This window comes from Dama dama, chromosome 32 (assembly GCF_033118175.1).
Source record: "Dama dama isolate Ldn47 chromosome 32, ASM3311817v1, whole genome shotgun sequence".
NCBI lineage: Eukaryota > Metazoa > Chordata > Mammalia > Artiodactyla > Cervidae > Dama > Dama dama.
In genome coordinates, this window is record NC_083712.1 from 48,347,173 (window position 1) to 48,369,835 (window position 22,663).

Here is a 22,663-nt window from a genome sequence, read left to right on the forward strand (position 1 = left end):
TAAAGCCTTCTAACTGCGGCTCTGCACTTTGGGAATTAACTGCGTGGTCTCAACCTTGACCTTCCAGTCTCTGCTTTATCCAGTTCCCAGGTCCCTTTCTGGAGCCGTCTCATGCCTCTCCCCGCCACGTTGACCTTCCAATACATTCTGGAATGGCTCCTCTGGCACTTTGGGGACTTGGGGTTTCCTCTGTTAGTCCTGATCTTGGCACGCCTGCCTCCTTCTCTTCCTTCGAATTGGGCTTCACGGTCACTGCGCAGCCTTGTTCCCTGACACTACCTAAGAGGACTTCGGCCTGCCCTCCTCCTCCCACGGAGTTTCTGTTCCTTCCTTCTTAGCGTTTGACACAAGCAGTCATTCCCCCGGTCATTTATGTGTTTCCCATTTATCACTTGGTTTCCATTTTCAAGTCTATATTAGGGCAGGAACATGGTCTATTTTGTTTCAATCCCTGGTGGGGAAGATCCCCTGGAGGAGGAAATGGCAACCCACTCCAGTGTTCTTGCCTGGGAGATCCCATGGACAGAGGAGCCTGGCTGGCTGCTGTCCACTGGGTCACAAAGAGTCAGACAAGACTGAGTGACTAAATAACAATGGTCTATTTTATCACTTTGGCATCTACAGGGCCTAGAACAATTCTTGGCACACAGGATGTGTGCAATAAACATTGGTTGAATGAATGAGGTTTGATTATTGGAATGTCCAGAACATGATTGGCCCAAGGCAACCCTGAAAGAATAGCTGTGAAATATTGTTGGTGAATTTGAGGTTCTTTCTTGGTCAAGGAAAAATTCAGAGCTGAAGCAGAGAGGTTAAGAAAGCAATGTGGGCTTGCTCAGTGGCTAAATCATGTCTGACTCTTTTGCGACCCCACGGACTGTAGCCCACCAGGCTCCTCTGTCCAGGGGATTTCCCAGGCAAGAATACTGGAGTGGGTTGCCATTTCCTTCTCCAGGGAATCTCCCTGACCCAGAGTTCTAACCCGCTCCACTGCCTCAGCTGGGAAGCCCTAAGTGAAGAGAGTTTACTCAAGCAAGGATACTCTCTGGTGGCTCAGATGGTGAAGAATCTGCCTGCAACTCGGGAGACCGGAGTTCAATCCCTGGGTCAGGAATATCCTCTGGAGAAGGAAACAGCAACCCACTCCCGTATTCTTGCCTGGGAAATCCAAGAGAAACCTGGGGGCTAGAGTCCATGGGGTCACAAAGAGTCGGAAATGACTGAGCAACTCGGACCCAGACTCCCAGAGGGAGAGCAGACACGCAGGTGATAGAGCTGTTGCCTGGCTTTCTTTGTTAAGCCTACTCTAAGTGGCAATCAAGTGAAGGGCGGAATGTCCCCTGGGGAAGGAGGCGTTTGGGATCAACTTTCCTGACTTTCATCCCAGCTCCCCATTCCTGAGGGGAGAAGGGATTTTGTCCCCATTTAGCTTAGATGGGAAGTGTCAGGGCCTTGGTGCTTGATGAATGCTTCTTATCTGTAAGGCTGATCTTATCGAAAGGAGAGCATGCGAGCTGAAGGTTACCTCCAGATTGCCGCCTTTCCCCACCTGTCTTTGTCTGCGGCTCAGACCCTTGCCACCCAGAGGTGTGGTTTCCTGCCAGCCTGGAGGTCCCTGCCTGCCTTTGTCTTCCGAGGACCCTTGCTGTTTACAGGATGCGTCATTTCCTGCCACCTGGCTCCCGCCCCCTTTCCTCTGCTCATGCCCAGCCACCTGCCTGCTCTAACAGAAACAGTTTAAAAACAATTAGTCTCTTGTCTCAGCTACCTCTACTCATGGTTGCAAGGCCCACCCGCTGGTTCCCCAACTATACAGGTGCTGCTCCTCCTGCCCCTGAGAAGAGTCAGCAAATGCTGCACAATGAAATGAAACCCAAAGCCCCCCAGGATAAATAACTAAGAGCATTGCTGGACAAACGCAATTAACACTGGGCAAAGCATGCGAACATCTTCCCGCATCAGTATTGTTTGACCTCTGAAGACTGGAGCTTGTTTCTGAAGACAGCATCTTCAGCTGGTCAGTGGGACTGCCCTCTGACGGTGTCGGCAGCACCGCAGTTCAGAGGTGGTGATGGAAATGGCTCTTGGTGACCCCATCTCTCAGATCCAGGAGGATACTTCGAGAAGGTGCTGGTGCCTTCTGTCTTCAAGGAGCCGGCCTTAGAGATGGAGCAAGCAGGCTCCTTTAAGACACATCTGTGCTCATGTGAGTGCTCCCAGAAAATTCCTGGCTCTGCTAAAACCATATCCTAGAACTCACTAAGCTTGAGTTTTTGCCAAGCGTATTATTTTACTAGGTATAATATATTTCACTTTTACCTTGTATTTGGGTTTTGTAAATAGCTTCTGATTCCGCCAGTAATGACCAGTAATTATTCAATGTTGTTCGTGCTCTCCATCTTCTCAAGAAACCTTTTCTAAGTAGTACTTTCATTTTTCCGAGAAAAGAAACACTTGCTTTCTGGAAATGCACTCAGGGAAGATTCCCCAAAGAAATGTATTTGATCCTTTCACGAGAAGAAGGTTGACATATTACCTGTTAGAATCACCATTTCAAAGACCATGCGTACATATTTTAAAACCTGCAGAATAACAAGACAAGTTAACGCTGGCATCTATCTTGTGTATCACTCTCAGGGGTTACTTTCTCAGGTTGTATGTGCCTGGATTTAATTTCTGGGCTTTCTGTTCTCGTCCACTGGTCTATGTGTCCATTTTCTATGTCAGTACCATCCTGTTTTTATTACTGTGGTGTTGGACTGTAAGTTAAAATCCGGAGATGTGGTATCCCCAGCTTTGTTCTTTTTTCTTTGAAGATTGGAAAACCACTTAGTTTTGAGTTGGTTTGTTACACAGCATTATTGTGACAGTAGCTAGCTGGTGTGCTATTGGACACAGGTTTCTGAGTGACCGTGATTCTGTACTTTTCAGTTCAGTTCAATTGTTGCTCTGGGTAATATTAACTATGGTTTTAGATGGCAGTGGTCTTGTGGTTCTAGGTGTTGGGGACTCAGTGATGATGGAACTTGGAGGTATTTGTGGCAATGTAGCTAATGTTTATGGCTTTTGATAATGACCGACTTGTACTTTTTTTTTGGCCATGCAGCATGCAGGGGCTTAGTTGCCCTCCCAGGGATGGAACTCAGGCCCCTGCCATGGAGACGTGGCGTCTTAACCAGTGGGCCCCCGGGGAGCCCCGATGGACGTGTGCTTCTGTCGGTTATGGTGCTTATGCTAAAAGTGGTTGTTACATTGACAGCACTTCATATGACAACCCACGTGATATGCAAGAGAGCTCAGATTTTCTGCCAGGTTGCCCCAATTTGATTACTACATAACAGCTCTCAGTGCCACAAAATTTCCAAGGAAGCTAAATATACCTAGTTCTTGGTTTCTTGCTAGACTGGGGAAATTGAGATGGGTTTCTTCTCACTGTTTATATGTGCGCACATGCACACACACACACACACACACACACACACACACACAGAAGACGTAAGGGATTCCTGGTTATTGCTCTGTATGTGTGGCAGTTGGCACAGATGTCAGAAGTGGAGAACTTCTGATACTTATTCTCATGATTTTTCAGGAAAAAACACTTTCTCTAGGCCCACGTTCAGCCTTTACAAGAAGGGCTGGTAAACTGGTATAAAGATACCGACTGGATCATCTTTTCTTTGGCCAAGCACATACAGTCGTGAGAAGCACAGAGCCTTCAGGTACTTCAGCAGGGGAACAGTCCGCGTGTTGGGTCCCCACCTGGAGGATCCCGGTCCCATTGCTGAAATTATCCTGTTGTCTGAGGAGGGAGCTGGTGATGATGGCTTTTGTTTTCCACCCGGCTCCTTTGCCAGTGTATCCATTTGAGTCATGGAGTACCCTAGTTCTCTTTAAGAATCCCACCACGTTTTCTGAGGTTATTTCTCACCTTTGTGGATAAACGGATAACAAAACTTTCACTTATTTTTTTCTTTCCCTTTTTTGAATGAGAATTGGACCTTGGGCTAACCGTCTGCCTCAGTGCCTCTGGTAACTTGACGATGACAGGCCTGTCAGCGGTGTTTCCAGGCAGGATGGCTTGTGCTGAAAATGACCTTTGACTGGCACATTGCATCTGGCTTGGGAAGGCTCTAAATACTTGCTTGGGAAGCTATGTTTTGGGCTTCCCTAAGGGCTGTGACTCTTGGATCTGGGCATGCGTCCTGCAGGGACCCAGGAGGCTATAAATCCTGTGGATCCTGAGCCTGCCTGACGTAGGTCTCATCTCCCGGCATCTGAGCCATTAGACTGCCGCGAGGACCACCGCAGAAATAGTCCACCTGAAGCTGTCCTTTCGGTGAGCTCTGGGCTCTGCTCTCTAACCTAACAGATGGGTGTGTGATAGTGTGGCCCTTGGCAGTCTTGTGAGTCTGAACGTTTAGTTGAACCTAAGACGATCCTTAGTAGGTATTGCAGACCCGTCATAGGTCCACAGGTCCAGCTGCTGACACTTGAGGCAGACATCCCCTGACCCGAGAGGACTCTGTGGCAGACGCACTGTGTATCCGTTTGGGAGTGGTTCACCATCCCAGCAGGTTATGGGGCAGGGCGCCCGTTTCCTTGGGGTTCCCAGACGATGTTACTAGCACATCGACAGGGCGTTGTCCAGGTAACCTGCCTACACACCTCATCCCTACTCTGAGCCAGAGGATGTGGAGAAGGGCTTTGAGAAGGAAAGACCTTGGGGGATGATTATGTTGCAGGCAGTACTGGCCAAAGGGTGACTATTTCTTGCTCAAACCAAAGGGCCCTCACAACTCGAGGCTCTCAGGAACCACACAGCCGGTCGTAGGAAAGCAGGAGAATGAACGCCCCTCTCAGGCATGCCCCCAGCCGCAGGAGGGCCTTCTTTTTTTGGTGGGGGAGCACAGACGAGTTCTGGCTGCTCTGCCATGTTGGGTCTTGCCTAGAGACGGAAGGCAGATCTGTGGGATGAGTCAAGGGCTCCAGCAGGGCCTCTTGAATTTTCCTCCGTCTCAAAGCTCTCTTCCACTCTTTGTCTCCAGTCGGGTGTTTCCCAGGAGGAGGCAGAGATGCGCATGGCCACTCCAGGCTTCCATTTTGCACCTTAGCAATCATAGAGAGTTGAACCATAAAGAAAGCTGAGCGCCGAAGAAAGGATGCGATTGAACTGTGGTGTTGGAGAAGACTCTTGAGAGTCGCCTGGACTGCAAGGATATCCAGCCAGTCAATCCTAAAGGAAATCTGTCCTGAGTGTTCATTGGAAAAACTGATGCTGAAGCTGAAACTCCAGTACTTTGGCCACCTGATGTGAAGAGCTGACTCATTTGAAAAGACCCCGATGCTGGGAAAGATTGAAGGTGGGAGGAGAAGGGGACGGCAGAGGATGAGATGGTTGGATGGCATCACCGACTCGATGGACATGAGTTTGGGTGAACTCCGGGAGTTGGTGATGGACAGGGAGGCCTGGCGTGCTGCAGTCTGTGGGGTTGCAAAGAGTCGGACATGACTGAGCGACTGCACTGGACTGAACTGAACCTCAGAGGGGAGAGCATTCTCCCCGCTTCCCTCCGGCCGGTGGGCCCTGGCTGACGCTGCCGGGGCTTGGACCGTCCTCATCACAGAGGCTGGAGCGACGGATGCTCTCACGGGGCTGCCTGGGAGCAGACGGCTCAGCACACTCGGAACACACAGCCTGTGACAGAGGCAGGTGGATTCCCCTAGGGAACCTGGAGGGCGGGGTGCCAGGCCGTGGGGAAGGACACGGGAAGGCTGACCATGGTTGCTCCCCATGGTGTCCCTGAGCATCCAGCAAGAATGAAGAAAATCAGTGATTTGCATTCTCTGGCCTGGAGACTTCCATGGACTGTAGAGTCCGCGGGGTCGCAAAGAGTCGGAGCCCGCTGAGTGACTTTGGCTCGCTCGCTCTGCTGACGAGAGCACGCTGTGCTGTGAAGTGAAGGATGTGCAGTGGGACGCTCCCCAGCCAACGGGCGGCTCCTACTCTCGTGAATTTGGGTGAGGCTAGAAAGTAGGCAACGCCGGGCAGTGTGTAACCGGAACTATTAGCCGCACAAGGAAGTTTGGAGAAAGTTAATCTTTAAATGTCTGCTCCTAACCTGTCGTCTGGACTTCTTAGAAGACAGAGAATACCATTCCTTTTCCTTAGACGGCTCTCCCCTCAGGGCTGTATTCGGAAAATACTGATTTGACTCCTTGATTTGTTAAGCAGCAAATCCAGCAAGTTTTAACTTGTTCACTTGAATTCCATAGCATGGTCTTAATCAGACCCAGTGCAAACCCAGGAACCCAATTGTATTCTAAACCAGATTCTTCTCTCCTATCAGAAGAATAAATGGTGATACTCTTCAAAATATTTAAAGACTAAATGTTTAAGCCCAGAACTCAAAAGATGAATAAAACAAGCAAAAAAAAAAAAAATTAAGGCAGAACTGAACTCTGGGAATTCAGGACATGTTGCCATTGAGGACATAGCTATTTTTCTGCAAGTCATTAATGAATCTGACTTTGGTCAAAGGCAGAACAGTTCCAGTAAGGAATTGTTTAGTAGGATTTTGGACTGTTTCCTTTACTGTCTGTTTTTCTCTTTTCTCCTCATTCAATTTAAATGACAAATATAATGCAGTTGGCACAATGGACATTAGACTGTTCCAACAAACAAATCCTCAGCTATAACTCACCTGAACTGTCCTTGAATCTGTTTTTGGAATGCAGGGTGAGGGTGGAAGCGGTTATTACACAGCAGAGTCAAACCCACATATTCCTATTTGTTCCTGACCCTGGAGCAGAGTGAGAAGGGAAAGCGTCTTTAAGAAAAGAATAGTGATTTTGTTACTCAAGGACTGCAGTGCCAAGCTCTGAGCTTTTGTTTATGATGGGCGGATATTAATGAGCTCAGCTCTTTTCCACTTGATTTTTCTCATTGAATGGAACTGCAAAGCGATGTCAGTGTCTATGTCTCTCACACACAATTTGCAAATACTTCGGCAATAAAGTTAATAAAGTTATGAAGACCAGGAAGCATCTGGTCTTCATAACTAGGCAAGGTAACCTACTCTAGGCAGCCCGCCTTGACCACCTTCTGTGATCCCTCCGCTGCGGCTGCCTCCCCTGGCCCTCTCTGTAGTCCTGATTGGGTGACTCTTAGACCGTTTCCTATCACATAATTCCTTATTTATTTATTTATGTACGTTGACTATCTTCCTCCTTAGAATATAGATTTACAAGAGCTGGAATCTTTGTATTGTTCATGGATGCATACTGAGTCCCTGGAACAGTATCTGCCTGGCCCTTGCTAGGCTTTCGATAAAGCAGTGAATAAAATAATATATGTATATATTTATTCAAAATGATAATGTATATATATTTATCTATTATGCATGTATACAAACACACACATATGTATACCCATATTAGCCTTTAGAAGACATTAACTCTCATTTTCTTAGATAAGGTTGAATTTAAAACAGGTATATAGCCATCTACTTTAATCATGTCTCAAATGCAATAAGGGTATCATGGAACACTATCTCACACTTTTTTCCCAACAAAAGAAAAAACTTCTTTTTCTATCATGCAACAAAAGATATCACTTGATACAGTGTTGATGAAAGTTCATTTGGTAAAAATAAAAATTTCATTTCCATGTAGATCAATTCACCTTTCCCAAAGTGTTCAGGTAAATCAGGGTTTCTCAGTCTTGGCACGATTGATATTTGGGGCTGGTTAGTTCTTTGCTGTGGGGGCTGTCCTGGACTTTGTTAGATGTTGAATAGTACCCTGCCCTTGACCTACTAGGGACCCATGTGATCCCCTTCCCACCAGTTACAGCAACTAAAAATGTCTCTAGACGTTTGTCAGATGTCCCCTGGCTGGAACCGTTTATCCAGAACAACCCATCCAATTTTAAATAGGCTTGTTGGCTCACCCAAGAGTCTCTTTAATTATTAAAGAGACAGCAGCTGTCTTTCATCAAGCACTTATGTGATCGGCAGAATAACGTCCCCCAAAGGTCCACATCCTAATCCTGGGGACCTGTGAGTATGTTAGCTTATATGATGAAAAGACTTTGAGGTGGGATTCAGGTTAAGGACTTTTAGATGAGGAGACTTTTTTTTTTTTTGGTGGATTATTCAGGTGGGACCAATCTAATTATACACATCTTTAAGAGGAAAGCCTTTCTCTTTCTGACTTACTTATTAACACATATATGTGGGATCTAGAAAAATGGTACAGATGGACATACTCACAAAGCAGAAATAGAGACACAGACATAGAGAACAAATGCATGGACCCCAAGAGGGGAAAGGAAGGGATGAGCTGGGAGGTTTCAGGTAGACATATACACATTGTGCATGCTCAGTTGCTCAGTCGTTCAGTCGTGTCCGACTTTTTGCGACCCTGTGGCCTGTAGCCCACCAGGCTCCTCTGTCCATGGGATTCTCCAGGCAAGAACGCTGGAGTGGGCTGCCATTTTCCTCCTCCAGGGGAACTTCCCCACCCAGGGATTGAACCCGCGTCTCCTGCGTCTTCTGCATCGCAGGTGAATTCTTTACCACTGAGCCAGCAGGGAAGCCCCATGTATACACTGCTATGCATAAAATAGAACCTGAAGAAGGAAGTGGCAGCCCACCCCAGTGTTCTCTCCTGGAGAATCCCATGGACAGAGGAGCCTGGTGGGCTACAGTCCATGGGGTCGCAGAGAGTCGGACACGACTGAGCGACTAAGCCTAAAACAGAAAACTAGGGAGAACGTCCTGCACACCTCAGGGAACTCAGTGCTTTGCGGTGACCTAAATGAGGAGGAAATCAGAAGAGGGAAAATGTGTACAGCTGGTGCACTTGACCGCACAGCGGAGGCTAACACCACACTGTAAAGCAACTATACGCCAATAAAAATGAAAAGCAGAAGAGAGCCTTTATCAGCTGTGTTAAGAGAGGGTGATACAACAAGCACTCAGTCCTCCGTTTGAAAATGAAGGAAGGGGCCACAACGCAAGGGATGTGACGACCCTCAGAAGCTGAGAATGGCCTTCAAGTGGCCCCATGGAAAATGGGGACCTTGGTCCTCAAACCGCAGGGAACCTGGGTAAACAAGGAGCAGAGAGCTTCCCCTTGAGTCTCAGGAAAGGAACGCACCTTCTGAAATCTTAATTTCAGCCCAGCAAGATCCATGTGGGACAAGACACCTGCAGAGCTGTAAAATACTAAACTTGTGTTAAATACTACATTTGGGGTCGTTTGTTACAGCAACTGGGCTTCCTGGTGGCTCAGGCAGTTAAGAAGCCGCTTGCAATGCAGGAGACTCAGCTTCGATCTCTGGGTTGGGAAGATCCTCTGGAGAAGGGAATGGCTACTCATTCCAGTGTTCTTACCTGGAGAATTCCATGGACAGAGGAGCCTGGCGGGTTATGGCAATAAGAGAAAACTAATACACTTTATCATGCTTTGTAAGATTTTTATACATTAACTGTTTTAATCTTCTCATAGATGTTATGGGCTGGATTGTATCCCCACCAGTTTATAAGTTAAAATCCTATCCCCCAGTTCCTCGAATGTGACAATATCTGGAGATGGGGGTTTTGGAAGAGGTAACTAAGGTTAAATGAGATCACTAGGATGGACTCTGATCCAATGACTGATGTTCTTAAAGGAAAAGATTGGGACACAGACACACACAGGGAGAAGACCACAGGGAGATACCTCCAAGGAATGCCATCTATAAGCCAAGAAGAAAGCCCTTTAGAAGATTCCAACTCTGCTGTGCCTTAATCTTGGACTCCTAGCCTATAGAATTGTGAGGAAAATATTTCTGTTGTTTAAGCCACACAGTCTGTGATACTTGGTTATGGCAGCCCTAGCAAATTCATATAATAGACAAGGAAACGAAGTCAGAGAACAGATACATTTCCCTTAGGACACCCAGCTAATACAGAAGGGATTAAAACCTCCAAAATCCATGCCATTCATCCACACACACTGTGGTCAAGATCATGGATGATCCAGAGGATTCTAACTATTGCCAGGTTATAGAAGAGGAACAGCCTGAAGCAGGCACTCACATTCTGACTGATTTACTAAGCTGTTGTAGCTTGAGTAACATACTGACTTCAGAAACTCAATTTGCTTGCATGTAAAAGTGTTATTATTTTCTTCCCAAGATTACCTACAGAATTAAACTGGACAATGAATGCAAAAGGACTTTGTCCAGTTTGGGGCACTACAAATGTGAGATGATGTTCTTCAAGCCTTATCTTTACTGGAAAAAAGTGAACGTAGCTCTGATAGCATCCTCTAGACCTTCTTTCAGGTGTGTTTCGTGAATGTCCATTTGGAACCCAAGAAACAACATATGAAGTATTTATTCTTCAACTAAGGAGGAGCAAGAATGTTCAAGAATCAGTGTTTCCTTTTTAGAGTTCCTTCTAAAAGGCAATTCATATTGGTTTTATTGTTTGGAATTCCCAATGGAGATCTTCTCAAGTGTTGATTTCAGAAAGCCAGTGGGAAGAATAGCAACTGTTTGAAAAACTGTCCGCTCTGGTTTAGCATGTCAGATTTATTATGGGATAAGTCCTGGTGGCTCAGATGGTAAAGAATCTGCCTGCAGTGTGGGAGACCTGGGTTCACTCCCTGGGTTGGGAAGATGCCCTGGAGGAGGACGTGGCAACCCATTCCAGGATTCTTGCCTGGAGAATCCCATGGACAGAGGAGCCTGGCAGGCTACAGTCCATGGGGTCTCAAAGAGTTGGACATGACTGAGTGACTAAGCCCAGCACAAGAGTAAAAACAGAGAGAAAAGGACTGTTTGGCTGCGGTAAAGACAGCAAGGCAGTCTTCCCACAGGACGGCCGTGAGGGTCACAGGTCTCTGGGTCCATGTACTGTCCTTCTGGGGAAAAGCACTGATTTTGGTTTGAAACTCAAACTTCTCTTTCATAATAAATACTCTCACAAATGATAGTCTTTGTATATCTGATAACAGAATCCTCAAGCATTCAAAAGGGTCTGCGAGCCCCATTAATCTTGCTTCAGCTGTGCCGGGGTGGGGTGGGGGGTCGGGGGTCGGGGAGCTGTATGATCAGCCCCTCCCACCAACCCTCAGATGTCAGGCGAGGGCAGACTTAGTGCCGGGGGGGAGCTGACATGCTTTCTCCTAGATGTTACCCAAATAACATTACCTCCTGATTCCGCATCAGCAAAACACAGAGAGGCTACTCATTTTCTAGTATGTCTTTCCTCTTCTTCCCAAGGTACTACTTCTTCTTTTTCGTCTTTTAAATATTTTTTTTGGTATGGACCACGCTTAAAGTCTTTTTTCTCTGGTTTTTGGCCGTGAGGCATGTGGGATCTGAACATCCTGACCAGGGATCAGCCCTGCACCCTCTGTGTTGGAAGGAGAAGCCTTAACCACTGGACTTCCAGGCAAGTCCTCCCTAAGGAACTTCGATCTAAACGTCAAGTCCTAGATCAAATTTCACCTCCCTCGTGAAAGTTTTTGCATCTTTCATAGATACAAATCCTTCACTCATCTGTGCATTGCTACTACCTTATTCAGATCTCAAATACAGTCTCATATAGTAATATATACTCTCTTAATATAATAATATAACATGCTATTTATTCTCATTTATAATGCTTGTTTAACTTTCTGTGTAACAAGGATTTGTGAGGTCTTCAATGACAGGTATATTTGTGTTTCCAGCACTGTGCCTGAAACATAGCAACGATATAATAAACTAACAAATTTCAGGTGAGAGGAGGGACTTTGGCTAGCTTTTTCAACTCGGTTATTTATTAATTTTTAATTTTAAAAATTTATATTTGCTTCCAGTTTTACTGAGATATGATTGACATGCAACTTTATAAGTTTAAGGTGTAGGGCATAATGATTTGATTTGCATACATCATAAAATGATGGCCACAGTAAGTTTAGTGAACACCCATCATATCGTAATTTATATGAGATTTAACAAATTCTGCATGTATCTAACAAAATTAAGGAAACAGAGAAGATTTTTTTCCTTATGATGAGACCTCAGGATTTACTCTCATAACAACTTTTGTGGATAACATATAATGGTGTTATTATATTTATCATGCTGTACATTACATTTCTATTACTTATGTGTTTTATAACTGGATGTTTGCACATTTCAACTGCCTTTACCCAATTCTACCCCCTTGGATCACCACAAATTTTATCTCTTTTCCTGTGAGTGAGTTTGTTTGATTCTAAAGTATAATTCAACCACAACACGCTGTTAGTTCCTGCTACACGACATAGTGATTCAATATTTCTATACATTACAAAATGTTCACCATGATAATCTAGTTACCATCTGTCACCACAGGAAGATATTACGTAATTATTGATTATATTCCCCCACACCGTTCACCTCACACCCTGACTCATTCATTTTGCAACTGGAGGTGTGCGGCTCTATCCCTCTCTCAGCTGTTTCTCTGCTCCCCCACCCGCCCCCGGCAACCGCCTTTTCTCTGCGTCTGTGACTCTGCTTCTATCTCGTTATGAGAACACAGGGCAGCTACGTGCAAGAGAATCAGACCGGACTGCTTTCTTACATCATGCACAAAGATACATTCAAAATGGATTAAAGACTTTAAACTTGAGACCTGAACCCATAAAACTTCTGGAAGAAAACACAAGCAGGAAGCTCTCCCCGGGTCAGAGATTGGAAGTGTGAGAGATTCGGGGCAAGGAAGACTCTAAGCCACAGCTTTGAAGACAGATGGGGCCACACGGCGAGGATCGGGGTGGCCCGTGGGAGCTGAGGGCAGAGCCAGCGGATGCCCGCGCCCACAGAGACCTTCCTCTTTCCATCCGTCCGGGCGGGTGTGGAGCAGCTGTTTCCCCAGAACCTCTCGAAAGGCATGTAGCACGGCTGACTCAGATTTTACACCTGGAATCCCTGAGCAAAGAACCCAGCACACCACGCCTGCATTTCTGAGAGCTAATAGATGGGCTTGTTTTGGCCACTAACATGTATAATTCATTACTCAGCAATAGAAAACTGATACAAATAATAAGGAACTGAATTTTACAGTGGCTTGAGTGGGGTTGGAAGAAGCAGGTCAATCCTAGCCGATACCTTGATTCAGCCTGGGAGATTTGAGCAGGGAACTCAGTTACTCTGTGTCCAGACTTCTGACCTGCAGGGAGTCTGAGACGATAAACTGTGAGATGCTTTACATTACTAAGATCGGGGAACTGCTATGACTCCGAAGGTTAACAGCCCCCAGCCCCAGCCCCCAGCTCACATCGGAGGTAGAAGGCTGAAAACGCCGAGCTCTGTCAAAACAAAGGCGAAATTAGATGTTGGGTATGAGGAGGCCCTATTTTGTTGGAATAATTTTATCTTCTAAATTCATAAGTACAATAAAAATTAATAAATGGAAAATCACCATACTGTTCTAAAGAATATATAAAATTGGGAATTCCCTAGTGGCTCAATGTTTAAGAACCTCCGCTTCCATCACAGGGGGCAGGGGTTCAATCACTGGTCAGGAAACTAAGATCCTGCGTACCGTGAGGCACAGCCAAAAAATAAAAAAATAAAAATCAACTTACACATTAAAAAAAAGAATATATGAAGTTGGAGGTTATGAATAACAATGACTGCATTCAATTTGTTTCTCTGTTTTCTTTTGGATGAACACAAGACAATCCCAGCTCACACGTAATTAGTAACTATCTAGTCAGTTTCATAATTGTGTCTACTGTGGACACGTATAGGCTGGAGTGAAAAAAATAGACCACCGCTGGGTTACCACCTCTGTCATCATTGACATCATTACCGGAAGTCTACTTGAACACAGAAATGATAGAATTTTTATCCCAGGATTGGTATAAAATTCAATTTTTTGTTGCTTTACAATTAATGTGGTCTCTAGAACATTTCAATTTGATATGACATATCAATATGATATGACAATAAGTGTGCATACTGATTTTGATACAGTATTTTAAACAGATGAATATATGTGCATGTGTGCTAAGTCGCTTCAGTTGTGTCCGACTCTGTGTGACCCTGTGAACTGTAGCCCACCAGGCTCCTCCGTCCATGGGATGCTCCAGGCAAGAATACTGGAGTGGGTTGCCATGCCCTCCTCCATGGGATCTTCCCCACCCAGGGATCCAACCTCGTCTCTTATGCCTCCTGCACTGGCAGGCGGGTTCTTTACCACTAGCACCACCTGAGATGCTCATGAACGTGAAAGTCACTCAGTTGTGTCCGACTCTTTGCGACCCCACGGACTATCCAGTCCATGGAATTCTCCAGGCCAGAATACTGAAGTGGGTAGCCTTTCCCTTCTCCAGGGGATCTTTTCAACCCAGGGATCGAACCCAGGTCTCCCGCATTGCAGGATGATTCTTTACCAGCTGAACCACAAGGGAAGCCCAAGAAGACTGGAGTGGGTAGCCTTTCCCTTCTCCAGCAGATCTTCCCAACCCAGGGATCAAACCAGGATCTCCTCCATTGCAGGCGGATTCTTTACCAGCTGAGCTATGGGGAACCCTGATAAACCTATACATATATATATATTCACACACACACACACACACACACACTCAGAAATGAACTTGAATCTGTGCACTGTGCACCTTTGTACTCCTCCAGGCTTCCAGAGATGTGAAAGCTCTTGCTCAGACCCTGTGACTCCATGCTGACAGCAGCTGGTCCTTCCGTACAGCTGACCTCATGGAGGAAGGAGCTGAATGGATTCCTGAATTAACGAACAGACAGCTACCTCGTGTTGAGGGATTTAGCCTGTTGGGAAGCTGAAACCACGGTGGAGAGAGGAAGAGCCTTAGATCTCTAAGGGGCCACTAATTTAGCTGGGGGTGGGGGGGGCGGATCCAAAGAATTCTCTAGGAGGTGACATTTGAAGGACGAAAATAGAAGAAGAAAAGTATTAGTTTCTTGAGACAGGGACAAGTGTGTTATGTTCAAGAGGCTGGATGAAGAGCAGAGTGGCTGGGGTACAGAAACCCACTGGGAGGGTAGAGAGAGATGCTTTTACAGCCTGATCGTGGAGAGTCTTGAAGGCCATGCTCCAGGACCCGGATTATGATATGCCAGTGGGGAGTCACCTGAAGGTCTGAAGCAGGGACTGATTCTCACTACCGTGTGGAGAAGGGGATCCCAATCAGAAACTCATTTTCGTGGTCCAAATGGGAGGTGGGGAGAAGGACAGAGGATTCCGTCAAGATCTTAACACTCTCCCAGGCAAGGAGCCCCTTGCAATGGGATTGTACCAGTCTGAATACCATTAGAAAGCAAATTAAATAAGCTTCAGTCAAGTGGGACGCGAGTTCACATCTGTCATTTCTTTCTCAGGGCTGCAAGCATGTGAAGGAGATAAAAGCAGTGTTGGTCATATCAGCAAAAGAAGTTGCAGATAGGAATTCAAGTAGGTTTAAATCACCACTGATGTCAGCAAGTGAAAAAACATAGCACTAGCTGCTACAACAATCTCCAAGTCTTAGTGGCTTTCGATAACAGAAGTTTCTCCTTTCAGTTCTCATGCACGGACTTGCAAGGTTGGTCTCTGTCATCTCAGGGTTCCAAGCATCCTCAGACAGCGATGGTGTGGACGGTTATGTGCCTGTGTTTAAGCTGGGCTCCAACTGGCTTATCTCAGATCTGTTCCACGTTTCACTAGTCAGGACCCGGCCACATAAACACACCGCACTGCAGGGACTGGGGAAACCAAGGTCCGGTGCGGGCTCGGCATCTCTGCTCCGGAGGTCAGGCTCCGCCTTACACTGCTGGCTTGAGTGGACTGTTCGAGATGAGGCTGGGGCGCTTCCTTCTTTCTCTTCAACTAATGAAACCACTGACTCTCTCTCTGTGACATCAGTGTGCCTCAAGGGTGGGAAGGTTTTTGTTTTGTTTTTTGGTGGTGTTTGTTGAACTGCAGTCTACCTACATCAATCTATTATTATTCAGTTGGTAAAAGTTGAAACTTTATCTGTTTTCTTTTTTTAAAAGACCGTGCTTCCTTTTGGCCTCTTCATTAGTTGAATACCTGTTTGGGGTTTCTCTATATCCAGACATACCTGGCAAAGGCACAGTCTTATTTTGTTTCCTGAGGTCAGCTCTGTAAAAACAAAGTGTTTTATAAGATAGAGGAGTTAACTGCTGGATTGAGGGACTACTTAGAGCAGTCAAAACTTGTGCCGTCTATCACAATAGCCAGGACATGGAAATAACCTAAATGTCCATCAACAGATGAATGGATAAAGAAGATGTGGAACAAGTATACAATGGAATATTATTCAGCCGTTAAAAAGAATGAAATAATGACATCTGCAGCAACACAGATGCAACTAGAGATTATCATTCTGAGTGAAGTTAAGTCAGACAGAGAGACAGATATCAGACAATATGACTTATATGTGGAATCTAAAAAAGTGATATATATATATGAACTTATTCTTAAAGCAGAAATAGACTCACAAATGTGAAAGACAAGCTTGTGGTTACCAAAGGAGAAAATGGAAGGAGGGATAAATTAGGAGACTGGGATTAACATTGCCGACTGCTACGTATAAAACAGGTCACAGCAAGGATCAGCTCTATAGCACAGGGAACCGTACTCAATATCTTGTAATAACCTGTAGTGGAAAGAACCTAAAGAAGAACATATATATATATAAAACCTATATATTTGCATAACCCCTGACTGTGCTGCTCTGTCCCGTCTCTGTTGTTCTGTCTTTAGTTGTGAAAGTAATAGCTGATATTTACTGAACGCCTTCTGTGTGCTGGGCTGCCTTCTAAGCGCTTTACCCTGATTGTTGTGATCGTAACAAGAAACCTGTGATGTCGGTACTACTATTCTTATTTTAGATGGGAAAATTGAGAGACAGAGAGGTTAAATAGTGTTAGAAACTGTATAGATTTCAGGGCCATCAAATCAGATGATTTTCAGGGAATTGGGTGGGTCTCTCTTGTTTTCACTTGTAAATGTTTGGAGAAGGTTTTTGTTTCTTTTTCTCTAGTAAAGACTCGGCGATGAATTTGGCTTTCCTTACCTTGTTTCCTAAGGCTTCCTGGGTGGCTCAGTGGTAAAGAATCCACCTGTCAGTGCAGGAGACACAGAAGTTTTGGGTTTGATTCCCGGGTTGGGAAGCTCCCCTGGAGAAGGGAATGGCTACTTATTCCAGTGTTCTTGCCTGGAGAATCCCATGGATAGAGGAGCCTGGGGTTTGCAGAGAGTCGAACATCTGAGCGACTGAGCCTGCACACGCACCCTGTTTCCAAGTTGGTTTTGCAGGAAGAATAATTGAATGCTGTCTGGCTTCAGGGGCATATATCTTTACAAGCACTCAAGACGCTTCCTGTGATTCTCGGCATCTCAGTGATACTGTTTTCAAGGAAATAATAGGCTGAATAAATATGTTTCTTGGCTGAAGACCCATTGTACTCTTTGGATGACATTTTTGAATACTTACCTAAAGTGAACGTTTTGCTTTTATTACCAGAATTACGTGCTGCTGAAGAGGCTGCTCATGACTCACGTGGGACTGGACCATTTGTACATCTTCTGTGCAAAGTGCTCGTTTTCAGCTTGCATTTATTGGCACTGTTCAACTTAGGTGAGATTGCTGTGGGAAGTAGCTCTCTTAATAAATCATCTTTGAGTTTATTTAGTCAGTAACACAATCTAGCCCTTGTCAAATACATTAACTGCTATTTACCTAGGAGGAATCTTAAGGAGGGCTGAGTTACTTCTCAGCTTGTTCAACTATGGAGGGCTAAAACAGAAATTGGTTCTTCTGCAGTTTTATGTTTCCTCTTAAATCCTGGCTGATCTTCCCTGTTTTCGTATACCATGGGAAATTTTCTTCCTGCCGGTAATGGGCTATAAGGGATCATGAAGAGGAGGCTCAACCCTCTGGCCCCGTAAGACCCAAGAATTTACACAGTGGCAGATGAATTTCATTGTGAAGACCTTCCGATGGGGCATTCCTGTGACCCTACCCTGTTTTGTGTGACCCGACACTTACATTTCCATGAGGCCCCTGGGCCCTGGAGGGCATCCTGCAGTCTCTTCTGTGTCTAGAAGTTGCCTCCCTGAATTTCTCTTTTTCAAAATACGGTTGCCTTTTGGGCCAGGTCATCAACTGCTCACATTTTGGGATTTCTCAAAACTCAGTCACATCTGGCTACCATCCAGTCTTATTTTCCTTCCTGGGATTCCTGGGTCAGGAAGATCCCCTGGAGTAGGAAATGGCAAACTGTTGCAGTATTCTTGCCTAGAGAATCCCATGGACTGAGGTGCCTGGCAGGCTGCAGTCCGTGGGGTTGCAGAGAGACTGACATTACTGACTGAGCACACAGATGTGCACGCACGCACGCGTGCGCACACACACACACACACACACACACACTTTTATAACCAACATGCGACAGGATTGAGGAAATAGCTGGTCCATTTAGAACCTGTTAGTAACAATCAAGATTTGGGCTGAAAGTGTGGGCTAAGGGTTTACTGTCTGTGGTATGCTTGGCCATGGATACTACTTGAAATATTATATAACTTCTGAATAGACACATGCATTTTTAATCACGGTAGGCCTGGGGGAAGGGTTAGAGTTCAAGAGACAGGCAGTTATTTACTTTGTAATACTTAGCACACTTCCTTATCTCTCTAGCTTTTACATAAGCCCCAAGTTCTGGAAAAAAAAAAAAAAAAACCTCTAAGAGATTTTAAACCTGTACTGACCATTATGATAGCTACTAACATGTAGCTAATGACATTTGCACCATAGCTTGTCCAAATTAGTGGAAAGATGTACTGTAAATGTAAAATATACAGCAGATTTCAAAGACTTAATATGAAAAAGAGAGTTGGCTACATATTAAAACAGTAGTATTTTGGATACACTGGGATGAATAAAATATATTATTAAGATTAACCACTTATTTCTTTTCCTCTTTTTAAATGTGACTGTTAGAAAATTTTAACTTCATATGTGGCTTCTATTTGTGATATGTATTATATTAATATTGGCCAACATCATGCTAAACAATTAATAAAGACTGTTACAATCTTAATACATATTAATGTTTAGCACAGATCACAACTGAGGAATATTGGCATTTAGTGGTTTTGATATTTGTCATACAACAATTGCAATTAAAATGCCAATAAATTCTCATTAATTCAGAGCACTTATTTCTTACTTGAGTTCACTCATTCATCTTCCAACACCAGTGCTTAAAAAAAAATCTCCCTGAGATCAGCTTGGATGAATGTGCTCTGTCTCACTCTGAAATAGTCTCATTGCTTTTGGTGGATTTTAGTTGAGAAGCAGGAGGCACATGGTTTGTTTTGACAGCGAGGAATGCAAGAGACTTTCTAGTTTAGATTTAGCATTCCATCTGCTGTGTTTTACAAGTAGAAGAGCTCCGTGACGAGAGATCTGCTGGAACGAGGTGGTGGAGGCTCTGTTTTACCCCATGTCTTCTTCTTTTTCTTTTTTCTTTTTAAACTTAGGAGCTAAAGAAGAGATACAAACAGCATCCCTGTGCGTTAGCAACGTGCCAAGTGTAACAGATGAACGCGCTTCTGTGGAGTGTCGCTCCATCTTAGCCAGTCAGATTGCTCACTGCTCTGCCTCCATGGCCAGGGAAAACATCTCTCCAGAGCTGTGGCTTCCATTTATGGCTCAAAGAAAACTGCTTCCTACAAATCGCTGTCATAAATCAAAAGCAGGAAGCCTGCCTCCTTGGATCCAATTGAGTAGATCTCCGATTGCCAGGTCTCTGTGGAGTTCAGGAGATTTATAAGGAGGGACTCAAAGGGCTTCTCTCTCTTGCTCATACGTAAGCAATTTGGAGTCAGTTGCTTTAGGTTGGTGGATGTGATGTCTACACATACTCTTCCCTTCCAGTGGGCTGGAAAGGCAACGACGAGACTGATTCGAATAGATGTGGAGCTTCCGTCAGCCTGTGTCCCTGAAAGCCCATGTCAAAGAGAAATGTGATACTTGGGCTGTTCTTTGAGAGAGAATTAGACTTTTATGTGTTTCGGCTGTTGTATTTTGAGGTTTCTTTGTTATAAACGCTTGGCCTACCCTGCTGCCGCTGCTGCTGCTGCTGCTAAGTCGCTTCAGTCGCGTCCGACTCTGTGCGACCCCGTAGACGGCAGCCCACCAGGCTCCCCCGTCCCTGGGATTCTCCAGGCAAGAGTACTGGAGTGGGTTGCCATTGCCTTCTCCGTGGCCTACCCTAGCTAATGTAAATTCTATTAGTTATTCTTTTCTCCTGAAGCATAGTACATTTTCAATCTGATATTAGTTGCATATCTGCAAGTTTGTTCCTGTTTTGTTGTAAACATTCACTTGCTTTGTTTTTTAGATTCTACATGTAAATCATGATATGGAGCGTTTGTCCTTCCCTATCTGACTTCTTTCACTAAGTGTGATAACCTCCAGGACTAACTATGTTGTTGCAAATTACAAAATCTCATCTTTTTTCATGGCGAGTTATATTCCATTGCTTCCCTAGTGGCTCAGACAGTAAAGAATCTGCCTGCCATGCAGGAGACCTGAGTTCAATCCCTGGGTTGGGAAGATCCCCTGGAGAAGGAAATGGCAACCCACTCCAGTATTCTTGCCTGGAGAATCCCATGGACAGAGGAGCCTGGTGGGCTACAGTCCATAGGTTGCAAAGAGTCAGACACGACTGAGTGGCTAATACAACACAATATTCCACTCTGTATAGTATCACATCTTATTTATCCATTCATCTGTTGTTGGACGACATTTAGCTTTCTTGCGTGTATTGGCTGTTGAAAATAATGCTGCGACAAACTGTGCATGTGTCTTTTCAATTAGTGGCTTTGTTTTTTCAGATACACACCTGTGAGTGGGTTTTCTGGTTCGCTTGGTAGCTGTGTTTTCAGTTTTTAGAAGCCTGCCTGCTACTTCATAGTTTCTTCACAAATTTACATTCCCACCAACAGTGTTCAAGGGTTCTATTTTATCCCCTTCTCTCCAATATTTGTTATTTGTAGACTCTTCCATGATAGCCATTCTGATAGGTGGGAGGTGATAACTCATTGCTGTTTTGATTTGCATTTATCTGATAATCAGAGATGAGGAACATCTTTTCAAGTACCTGTTAACCATCTGTGCTTCCCTGGTGGGATCAGCTGGTAAAGAATCCGCCTGCAATGTGGGAGACCTGGGTTCATTCTCTGGGTTGGGAAGATACACCGGAGAAGGGAAAGGCTACCCACTCCAGTATTCTGGCCTGGAGAGTTCCATGGATCTATGTATTTTCTTTGAAGAAATGTCTATTCAGGTCTTCTGCCCATTCTTTTGGTGGGGGGGAGGGTGTTGTTTGCTTTTTTGATGTTGAGTTAAATGAGCTGTTTATATATTTTGGATAGTAATCTGTAGCTGTTACTATATCCTTTGCAAATATTTTCTCCTGTGTTTTAGGTTGTCTTTTTGTTTTCTTAGTGGTTTCCTGTGCTGTGCAAAAATTTAAGTTTAAGGAGGTCCCATGTGGCTATTTATTTCTTGTGCCTTAGGAGACAGAGTCAGATAATATTTTTATGATTTATGTCAAAAGTAATCTGCCTATGTTCCATTCTAGGAGATTTATGGTTTCAGATCTCATATTTGTCTCTAAACCATTTTGAGCTTATTTTTGAATATGGTGTGAGGACATGTTCTAGTTTCATTCTTTCACATGTAGCTGTCCAGTTTTCCCAGCACCACTTATTGAAGAGACTATCTTTTCTCCATTGGATAGTCTTTGTCTTAGATTAATTGACTGTATGTTGGTAAGTTTATTTCTGGGCTGTCTATTCGGCTTTATTGATCTATGTGTCTGTGTTTTTGTGCCAGTCCATTCTGTTTTGGTTAAGCCCTATTAGTTATTATACTGGTAATTATCTGATTTGAAAATAAGAAAATGTCATAAATCACAAAGGAGATACTTTTTTCTCATCCACTTTTATCTGCAACAGTCATGATCTTATTTTTCTAGCATTTAACTTAAGCTGGCTTAGACATTAGTCATAGAGGTAGAAGATATTGGAACTGGGAAGTTCAGTGCCTCACTTTGCAGATGAGGAAATACCCTTATCTTGCTTGCCTTGTGTGACATGACTAGCAGTTTCAAGAATTGGAGTTTGCCGTTTCTCATTTCAGTATCTTTCCAATATATGTCAGGGGTGGAAGGGCTTCCCTGATGGCTCAGACAGTAAAGAATCCGCCTGCAATGCGGGAGACCTGGGTTTGATCCCTGGGTTGGGAAGATCCCCCGGAGAAGGAAATGGTATTCTCCAGTATTCTCGCCTGGAAAACTCCATGTACAGTGGAGCCTGGTAGGCTGCAAAGAGTCAGACACGACTGAGCGACTTCACTTTCACTATCATCTATCTACATAATTTAAACTTTAAGAAGCACATTTATACCCAGGGAAAACCATGACTCAGAAAGATGCATGCACTCCAATATTCAAAACAGTGCTATTTATAATAGCCAGGACATGGAAGCAACCTAAATGTCTATCAGCAGAATAATGGATAAAGAAGAGGTGGTATATATATGTATATATATATGAGTAATATATCCAGTGTATATGCATATATAC

The 22,663-nt window shown here is 44.5% G+C and overlaps 1 long non-coding RNA gene across 1 annotated transcript; it reads left to right on the forward strand.

Annotated features, from left to right (window-relative positions):
* The first annotated feature begins 1,994 nt into the window (after positions 1-1,994).
* Positions 1,995-19,841, forward strand: LOC133050454 (uncharacterized). Its single transcript, XR_009691616.1, has 3 exons — positions 1,995-2,206; positions 17,533-17,646; positions 19,551-19,841. It is a non-coding gene; the product is annotated as an uncharacterized LOC133050454 (long non-coding RNA).
* The last annotated feature ends 2,822 nt before the right edge of the window (positions 19,842-22,663 follow it).